Source organism: Peromyscus eremicus, chromosome 23 (genome assembly GCF_949786415.1).
Source record: "Peromyscus eremicus chromosome 23, PerEre_H2_v1, whole genome shotgun sequence".
Lineage (NCBI taxonomy): Eukaryota > Metazoa > Chordata > Mammalia > Rodentia > Cricetidae > Peromyscus > Peromyscus eremicus.
The window spans coordinates 42575083-42586031 of NC_081438.1; the positions used below are offsets into that span (position 1 = coordinate 42575083).

The following is a 10949-nucleotide window of genomic DNA, read 5'->3' on the forward strand; positions in this document are numbered from 1 at the left end:
AATGAAATAGAAATGAACGATTACAAAGAATCAATGAAGTGAAGAGTAAGTTCTTTGGAAATTAACAATGTTGACAACCTTTAGTTAAATTAACTGAGAGAGAGAGAGAGAGAGAGAGAGAGAGAGAGAGAGAGAGAGAGAGAGACAGAGACAGAGAGACAGAGAGAGACAGAGAGAGACAGAGAGAGAGAGGATCCAGATTAATAAAATTAGATATGAAAGGGGAACTGTTACAGAAGACACTGAGGAAATGGCAATCTTTAGGACACAGTGTGAAAACTCTATTCCTCTAAACTGGGAAGTCTAAATAAAACAAATGGATGCTTTGATGCATACAACCTACTAAATTTAAATCAAGTTGAAGTAAATAATTGAAACAGATCCACAACTCCAGTTAAATAGAAGCAGTGATTAAAAATCTCCCACTTAAAAAGAGCCCAGGAACAGAGAATTTGACCAGATCTTCAAAGAAGGGCTAACACAAATACCCTCAAATTATTCCTTAAAACAGAAAAGGAACACATCCAAATTATTTTTATAAAGTCAGTAATACTCTGATATAAAAACCAGACAAAGGTACACACACACACACACACACACACACACACACACACACACACACGCAGAGAGAGAGAGAGAGAGAGAGAGAGAGAGAGAGAGAGAGAGAGAGAGAATTATAGGCTGATCTCTGTGATGAGCATAGACACAAACTTCTCAATAAAATGCTTGCAAACATAACTCAACAAAGTATCAAAAAAAATCATCCACCATGATCAAGTCAGCTTCATTCCAGAGAGACAAGGATATTTCAACATGTATAAATAATCAAACATAACAATACATCATTAGGAATAATGTTATTGCTGTGTCCATTGAGTATAATTGCAGTAGCTTTCCCACTAGGGCCCAGAAGCTATCTAGCCTCAGGTTCTTGGACTCATTAACAGTGTCAAATGTGTGATCCATAACATGGACTGTGCCTTAAGTCCATTAAACGTGGTTGGTTATTCCCTCAACATTTGTGCTACTATATAGCCATGGATCACTGCATCACTCAACTCATCAGAGAAGCTTCATTCAATATATAATAATTAACATAGGACCCACAGCTGTAGATATTGAGAAACCTGCGACACTCAGTTCTAAATGAAAGGTCTTTATCACATTCAAGACTTGGGATCCATGTGGAAGAAGTAGAAAGATTATAAGAGACAGAGTTGATGGGTCTAGGTACAACAGGAGTGATGCACATATGAACTCACAGAGATTGTCACAGCATGCACAAGATCTGAAGTTTGAAGCCAGACAAAGTCCCAGTGCTGAGACTGTGAAGTGGACTCAAAGTCCCACCCCTAACCAAGAATCTATTGTAGTAGATAGCCACTGGGAGAAGGAAAAACCAGTTTTCTCCAGTGGAGTGACACTGGTTATACCAACCACATTCCAGGGCAAGCCCCTTACTCAGGAGTAGTAGGCCAACACAAAATGGACTCCATATGTGTACTTTTTATTGTTGTTGTGTTTTTTATTATTTGGTGAGTTTTTATCTTCTTTAATTTTGTTTTGTTGAAGTTGTGTTTGTTGTTTTTTTGTTTTGTTTTGTTTTAAGAGAAAGAGGCCGGAGAGCAAGACTGCTGAGACAAAAGCTTCACTGGAGTATCATGGTGACACTAATGCCTCTGATTGCCTTTGGTCCTCAGAGCTCCAAGAGGAACAGGGTTTGATAAGGATTACAAGCTGAAGTCCAAAGCATGGCAGATTATAAACAAGTTTGTCACTTAGCATTAATCAGTCTCTTCAGTTTCTCACCTATAAAACCAGAACCAGCCAGCAGACCTCCACAAGATCCACGGCCAACAGTACTCCTGTGGTAAAGATACACCCTGAAAACAATCAAGAATCAAGATGATGTTACTGGCCCTCATAAGAGAAGTGGATCCCAATGAACAGTGGGCTGAAGATATGGAAGAGGTGCTGTTGAAGATCACCAATGACTTCCTTGACAGTGTAGTAACAATAGCTTGTCAGCTCCTTTCGAATTGCAAGCCCAGTACTCTGGAGGTGAAATGCCTCCAGCTTCATCCAGAATGCCAGTAGAGCATGTGGATCCCAAGATTTCAGTCCAAAGACATCTGGCCTGACAAAAAAGCTGAGACCACAGAAGCTCACAAGCAGAGAATAGCATCAACCCAGAAAACAACCACGAAATAATCCAGGGAATGATCAGGGGGGTGATGAAATATGTACAGAGATATTTGAGCTGAATCCTTAGCTATCCAATCCATAGGATTTAAAAAATGCATTACAAAGGAACTTATCATTTATATTAACAGTAAAGAAATATCTGTAACGACTGAGATCTCCCAAAAGAATAAAGCCTCCTACTGCAAGCTCCGGTCTTTTCCTTGCCATCAAAAAACCAGCAGTATATCATCCAGAGGTTTTATTTGTAGTTTATTATATAAGTAATTGAATGCAGGACATGTTGCTGTGTTTAGTGAATGGAGGCTTTTCTCTGTCCCACCCCATCCCATTTGGCCATTTCCAAATAATCACTCAGAGGCTCATATTAATTATAAATGTTTGGCCAATGGCTCAGGCTTATTACTAACTAGCTCTTACATTTAAGTTAACTCGTTTCTAATAATCTTTGTATTGCCATGTGGCCCATGGCTTACTGGTGCTCTGGTATCTTGCTCCTTTGGCACCTGTGGGCAGCTGCCTGACTCTGCCCTTCTTCATCTCTGTCTTCAGTTTGAATGTACTGCTTAACCTTATTCCACCTGGCTATTGGCCAAAACAGCTTTATTTATTAACCAATGAGAGCAACACATATCCACAGTGTACAGAAGGACATCCCATAGCAAGACAGTGGTAGTAGGTTTGTATAGGGTTTGTTCCTTCCCCTTCTCCTTGTCCCTGTACTTTGTAATTTCAGTGTTTATATGAATATGAACTTGATTCACTCTTCCAGAATAAAGAAGTTATTAATTGAAAAAAAGAAATAGAAAGACCATGAAGTTGGGTGGGAGGTGGGGAAGATCTGGGAAGACTTGGGGGAGGATCACCACATGATTACCTCATTAGATGCAGAAAAGGCCTTTGACAAAATTCAACATCATTCCATGATAAAAACCATGGAGAGACTAGGGATGGAATCAATATATCTCAACATAATAAAGTCAGTATACAACAAACCCACAGTAAACATAGCCTTAAATAGATAAGAACTTGAAGCATTCCTACTAAAATCAGAAACAGGACAAGGATGCCACCCTCCTTGTTCCTGTTCAAGACAGTGTTTCATCTCTCAGCTAGAGTAATAAGACAAGAGGAGAAAAATAAGATACAAATAAAAAAGGAAGAAGAGTATCCTTATTTGAAGATGTTATGATTCTATTAAAGATTCCACAGAAAATCCCTGAATCTGATAAATACATTTATCTACATAGCAATATACAAACTTAACACAAAATTGGTACCTCCTTATATACAAACATACAGAAAAACAAATCAGAAGAAATCGATCTCATTTACAACCACCTCAAAAAAAATCTTAGAATAAATCTAACCAAAGCAGCAAAATACATATATAGTGAAAACTTTAACGTTGTAGAAAGGAATTGAAGAAGATACCAGAAGAGGGAAAGACCTCCTATGCTCCTGGATTGGTAGGATTAATATTGTGAAAATGGCCATCCCACCAGAAGCAGTCTACAAGTTCAATGTAATCCTCATCAAACTTCTGTTACAATTTTTAGAATGGAAATCTACTACTGTGGAAACTTTCTAAAATATGTACATACAAACATACAAAACAAGCTTAAACAGAGTTACTCTACAATGGGGGAACAGGGCCCTATTAGACCCCACATACTAACAAATAAAGAGCCAAATGCCAATAATGGGCTAACTTTATTGGAGTTGTTGGTCAGTGAAATCTCATAGAGCCCCTAAATATTCCAGGCCACTGTTCTTGGTTACTGTAAGCCCCTCATGCTACAGGAGTGACCAGACTACTCCCCCAAGGACCTCTAACTGCTAGGTTTCACCAACTGAATACTGTAACTGCCCTAACTGCGAGACCCTGCCCATCACCCTACAGAGTAGAAAGCCCAATCTCTGGACATGAAATCCCACCAATCTCCACTCTTGAAAGCTTCACCCTGAAAAGTTCTACCCCCTTCCCAAGAAACTCTATATAAGCCCTGTATCCTGTTCAGTTTGCTGCTGTTTCTCATCTGAGCAGAGGCAGCCACCTTCCTGGTTTTTTCACTCCCAATAAATCTCTTGTGTGAGGTTTGTTGTGCAGTGTGACTTTGTGGTATTCCTTGGCTACTGGCTGCCAGGATACCTTTCCAGCCAAGTTGTAATGCTTACAGTTACCCTCCCTAATAACTTGATGATAAGACCCTATTATTGAAGATACCACGATTGTGAGAATTCAACTTGGAGAAATCAAGTTGATACTCACCTGGAAGCCTCACCTCTAGGGAACAGATTTGATGGCATTGGAAGGTACTATGAATGCTACCAGGGGATAAAAGTAGCCATCAACGTCACCCAGCTGTGAATTCTGAGAACTTCAGTTATGGCTGGCCTGAAAAGACATGCCCCCCAGTATTGTAGTAGGATGAATGTCACAGTAGTAACCAACCACTTTCTGATTAGATTTCATGCCTACTCCACAAGTGGGCACCATTATCTGGACCATACTGGCACCATTATTGGGACCAATAACCTGTAAGTAGGTAGGTCATTGACCTACAGGAAAACCTAATTTTCTTATTCTGTTAAATGAACATAGTATTAACCTGCACTTAAATTTTTATCTTTATATTTATAAATTAGTGCATTTTTCTTTTTTTTCTGGAGCTGAGGATCGAACCCAGGGCCTTGCGCTTGCTAGGCAAGCACTCTACCACTGAGTTAAATCCCCAACCTGATTAGTGAATCTTTCAACACTTCTCAGAGAAGCTTCTTTCATGGGTAGATTGTGTTAATACAGAGAAACACAACAGGTAAACATGCAGAGAGTAAGGGTCTGTTGTTCTCAGATCTAAGTGCGACATCTATATGATATGTCCACCTATGGTTCAGGGATCATCATCAAGGAAGGGGCAGAAAGATTGCTAATAGTTACAGGTAGTGAATGTCTGCAGTAAAACATCATTTGCTCAGCATGAGAGAACTGTTACACATATGAACTTGAGCAACTGTGACTGCATGCAAGGATATTGAGTCACGCAAAATCCCATCTTGAACAGGGGAGTGTGTCATGAAGTCCCAAGGCTATCTGAGAATGTGTGGGCAATTGAAGGGGAAGGAGAGTTTGTTTTCTTCAGGGTTGTGGACCCTGAGAAGCTGCCCATGCTCTGGTAGATGGTCCTAAACCCATGCATACACAGCCAAGCACCAAGTGAAGTCAGTGGGTTTTAAAAAGCAAAGAGAGCAAAAGAAGCAGGAATGGATGGACTTGATTAAATGCAGTATATGCATGTGTTTAACTAAAGAATGCAGAAGAGGAGGATAAAGAGTAGAAATAGAGGAAAATGAAAAGAAGAAAGAGGACGAGATAAATTAGGAGGAAAGGGAGAGACAAAAAAATAACTTCTATGTATGTGCCCAGTGGCCCATTTCCTCCAACTGGGTCCTACCTCATAACAGTTCATTCAGCAATAAATTAATTGATGTATTAATACATTTATCAAATTAAGTCTCTATTATTTAATCACCTTTTAAAGAAGTACGTCTGATCACTGCTACTGCACTGATTACTAGCCTTTGATATAGGCTTCTTTGAAGGATTTTTTTGTTTTGTTTTTCAAGACAGGGTTTCTCCGTGTAGTTTTGGTGCCTGTCCTGGATCTCACTCTGTAGGCCAGGCTGGCCTCAAACTCACAGAGATCCACGTGGCTCTGTTTCCCAAGTGCTGGGATTAAAGGCATGCACCACCACAGCCTGGCTTGAAGAATGTTTTATATCTGAAAAATAAATCTGCAAAGAAAGGCTTTCTAAGGAAACTAAGGAGGAAGAGATTAGCCTTAAAGGAAGGAATGGAGCTTCAGGTGGCAGAGGGTAGATGGTCATGTGCTATTCAATGCCTTTATCATCATTTTCCTACATTAGTTTTCCCTTCTATTTTAATATTCTCGGGACAGCTTATGATAGTTTGGCTTCCTGTTGCTTTAAAAAATACCCTCCAAAAGCAACTTCCTGGGGAAAAGGGGTCTTTTTGGATCACAGTTCCATGCTGCAGTCCAAAAGATCAGGGAAGTTACAGTGGCATGAGCTTACATTGATCACATGACATCTGTTCTATAATCAAGAACAGAACAGGGAACGCATGGATGGCAGTAGTCAGCTTGTTTTTCTACTCTTTTACAGTTCAGGATCCTCTGCTTAGGGAATGGTGTCACTCACAGTGGATGGATGGGTCTTCCCACATCAATTAAGGCAATCAAGACAGTCCCTGACATAGACACAGGCCAACCTGATCTAAACACTCCCTCATTGAGACTATTCCCTGGTGACTCTAGATTGTGTCAAGTTGACAATTTAATCATCATACAACTGAACTTCATCTTCTAGGTCGGTGTCTACAATTCTTCAGACACATTTTTTATATCTCTGTAAGTTAAACATTATTCTCCTCTCTGTGTGTGCAGTGTGGCATATGCACACATGCACACACTGTGCCTAGATTACAGATGTGGCCCCACCCTTCCTTCTTCATGGAAACTCAGGTCCAATATTATCTCCTGAGGGAACTCCCCAACCCCTATTACAGGACTTTAAAAAGTTCGAGATTAGCAGGTCCCTGGCCTGTTTTCTGATGTGATCTGAAGACTGTTACAGGTTCTGAGATCTGAAGATCTAGAGAACTATGACCAACTAAGCAATCATGTGACCAGGGCTTATCTATTTCCTTTTCCTGTAATCCTCCACACCAGCAGTTAGAATGTCTGTCACTCACAGGCAATTTTTTTTAGAATTTATAATCTTGGTGAAAGGGAGAGACAAGGGACTATTTAAAAAGGTCAATTTGCAAAGTAGAAAGGAACTAAAGTAGGGTTGTGTGTATGTGGTTACAATGCTATTATGCAAGTTATACAGGAGATAGACACAAGTTAGTTGTCCAACTCTGGTGTGTTAGTTTTCAGGTTTAAATTCATCTTATGTTTTATTTTATTGTTATCTCTTAGAATTCTGTTTGTTTTCTAATGAGAAACACATGGGAGAGGATGTCAGGAGGAATTGGGAGTAGTAGAGGGAGCAGAAACTTGTAATCAGGATAAATTGTATAAAAGTCCATCTTTAATAAAAGAAAAATGGTGAGATTATGGTGGGATACAACTTTAATCTCAGTACTTGGGAGGGTGGGCAGGCCAATCTGTCAGTTAGAGGCTAGCCTGGACTACATAGCAAGTTCCAGGACATCCACGGCTACATAGTGAGACCCTGTCTCAAAACAATAAAGGAAAGAGGACATAGTATTGGAAGGTAGTGAGGTGGGAGAAGGACCTGGGAGGAATTAGGAGAAGAGTGGCAGCTTGATAGGATCAAAGCACATTGTATAAAGTCTCAAATAATTCAATATTTTCATTTGCCTGTGTGGTGCATGCACAGGAGTGTGCAGCTGTGTGTTCTCCATGCACACACAGAGATCAGAAGACCTCATGTCTCCTCTGCTTGTTTTCTGCCTTATTGCCTTGAGACAGCGTCTCTCTCTCGCTGAACTAGAAGCCCACCCTTTGAGCTAGTCTGACTGCCATCAAGCTTTCAGGATTCTCCTGTCTCTACCTCACTCTTCAGTGTTGTGGTTACAGGTCCATGCAGTCATTCCTGGCTTTGTATGTGGGTGCTGGGAATCCTAACTCTGGTCCGTAGACTTGGGCCCAAGCACTCTTTCATACTGAGCCATATTTCCAGCTCAAATGTAATTTCTACTTTGGATAAATGAATGATTTCTTTGTTTCGAACAAAGAAGAGCCAGTTGACTAAATTGTCCTACTGTAGGAGTGGCCCATATATAGTCACCCCAAATCTCTAGACATCCTTCCTTATATCTTTGCTTAGTTGGTAAAATTCTGAAAGACTGTGAAATGGCTGCTTTTAATTGTCAACTTGACATAAACTAGAAATACCTGAGATGAGAGTCTTAAGGATGTCTTGATCAGGTTTACCTGTGGGTGTATCTATGGGGATTGTCCTGATTACAAGCATTAATCAATGAGGGAAGATCCAGTCCACTGTGAGTGGCGCCATTCCCTACATGCTGAGTAACCATGCATATGTTCATTCTCTTTCTGATCTTGACTATGGATGTGACTAGCTACTTCAATTTCCCATTTCTTTATCTTCCCTACAATGATGGACTGTAACCAGGAACGGTAAGCTGAATAACCCTTCCTTTCCATAAACATCCCTTTCTTGGGGTATTTTGTCACAGCAACAGAAATAAAACCAAGGCAGGTTGTGCAGCAGAGATGTAATGGAAGATTAACTACTGACAAGGCATGGAGGTTAAGTCACTGCTAAAGAAAATTTTTTCTTGCAGCTAGCTTACTGAACAGTAATGTTTACTGGGCACAGGAAACCTGCTCTCAAGACTCTTCCTCCTCTTGGGTTGAGTTGTCCAGCCTCAATATGAAGGCTTGTGCCTTGTGTTATTGTATCTGGTTTTGTCCTGTTTGGTTGTGTTCTTTGGAGGCCTACTCTTTTTTGAAGAGGAAACTGAAGAGGAGTTGATTAGGGGAGAAGGGCTGTTGGGGGAGCTGGGAGGACTGAAGGGAAGGTAAACTGTGGTCAGGATGTATTGCATGAGAGAAGAATCTATTTTTAATAATTTTTTTAAATGTGTAGGATTTACTTATGAAGCCCAACAATGTCCAGCATGGCATGATAACACTAAGAGAACAATAGTGGCATTAATTCCTTGGCAACAACCAACAGCTCTCTGATTGGACTTGAGACCCCTCCAAAAGAGAGAAACCATGCCTGGTATTGGAAACCTATCTAACAACCCAGGGCTAGTGACGTCATACATCTGGGAGGAAAAACTACAACCAAAACTCCACTAAACCACCATAATACCTAACTACACTCTCATCTTATATCCACAGGTAGGTGTAGTTCTCACAACTTACCATCGAAAGTTCTCAATGAAATAGACACTGACCATTAAAGAATCCACACCAACTAAAAAGCAGAGTTGTGGAGCACAGTTCCAATGGACACATTGACAGCATAAAACTTAGACCTAATGCTCAGGGAACATTGTAGAAGAAGGCCATAAATATTGTATGAGCCAGAGGAACAGGGAGTTTGCTGTGAGGTTATGTCTCCTAGTGATGTCAGAAGTTATACCCTTAAAGTCTCACCAACATGACCACCTGAACATGAGCTGAACAGGTACAAAACAAGAGACATGCCAAAGTGCATCAGGGAAAGATCATGAGATCTTAACCCTGAACAAAGTGTGACAGGAACTAATGAATACTGAGAGCAGAAATGTCTTCTCCAGTGAAGAGTTCACCAATTGGTTATCCAAGATGAAATGGCCAGCAATGAAACTATACACACAAGGAACTTCATACAGACTGGGCAGGTTATATTCAGGTATTTAGGTGAATCTGAAATGATCAAGGGGAGTATATGGGATGGTTTGGAGGGAAACAGGGAAGGGAAAATGATGGAACTATACTATAATCTCAATTTTTAAATTACTTTAAAGGAGTGTGTTTGAAGGACAGAGATCGAAAGGAGTCTTTTCCAGCCCCCACTCTGAAGGGGATGCCCGTCAAGGAGCAGCAGAGGCAACAGAAGAAACATCAGGCATCCCCAGTGTGTGGTCACCGCCTCTGCCTCACCTTCGGACAATGTAGGCAGCAGTTAGTTTCAGGTCAACAGAGTTCACTGTCACTAACAGAAAGGAAACAAGAATCATAAAAGGCACACTCACAGGTTAGCAGACAGAAAAGTTTTGAAAGAAACTCAAGAATCCTGAAAAGGAATGAAATTCAAAAAGTTTCCAAAATGCTACAGTCCCTGTTAAAATACTTAGATAAGAATCTTTAAAAAGCTCTGGGGTGTGACTTTTTCTTTCCTTGGGCACATCACTATTTTTCTGTTTTTGCTACATTCATTCATCCACTCACTGACTTATTTCTTGTGTGTGTACCTGCTCGTGTGTGAATGTGCACATGCAATGGTGAGAGTGTGAAGGTCAGGAGAGAACTTGTGGGAGATCCTTCCCTCCTTTCACCATGTGAGTCCCAGGATCAATCCAAGGTCAGGGTTGACAGCAAGACTCTATCCCCTGAGCTGTCTCGGCCAACCACCATTTATTTTTAAGAAACTCCAACTCAGCGTGATACTGCCTCATTCTGAAGTTCTTTCTGCATCAAAACCATGGACCTGGTTTCACATTAGTTGAACCCCTAAAAGATGAAGAGAACTCCTCTGCCTGGTGTGGGGACAACATGGAGCTCTATCAGTTTCTATATCCTGGGTTATTCTCATCTCACGGAATAAACAAATGTAAATGGATGATTCAGTGCCAAGTGTCAGTCACTAGAAATTCCATGAATGAGGACATTGGCAAAATAAGGCAACAAATCCTAGGGACAGTTAAGATTAGGTTTCAGGGAGAGTGAGGAAAGTCCTTCCTGATCTTCACTATTGTCCAGGAGACATAACAAATCAGGCCTATTTTGTAAGTTTAAAACTTTTCATTTTAATGTGTTGGCAGGGAGGGTGTGCATATATGTGTATGACATTTGCATGTGTCTGGGCAGTGGTATTTGGAGGGACAGGTGCATATGGAGGCCTGAGGTTGATATTGGGAATCATCTTTGACTGCTCTTGTACTTTATTCCCTGAGGCAGGGTCTGTCAATCAGACCGAGAACTCACCCAGATGACCAATCTTTCTAGGCATCATGCTTT

At 40.7% G+C, this 10949-nt stretch overlaps 1 pseudogene; it reads left to right on the plus strand.

Moving 5' to 3' along the window:
- The first annotated feature begins 1634 nt into the window (after nucleotides 1-1634).
- On the plus strand, nucleotides 1635-2223 carry LOC131898484 (transcription initiation factor TFIID subunit 12-like; annotated as a pseudogene).
- The last annotated feature ends 8726 nt before the right edge of the window (nucleotides 2224-10949 follow it).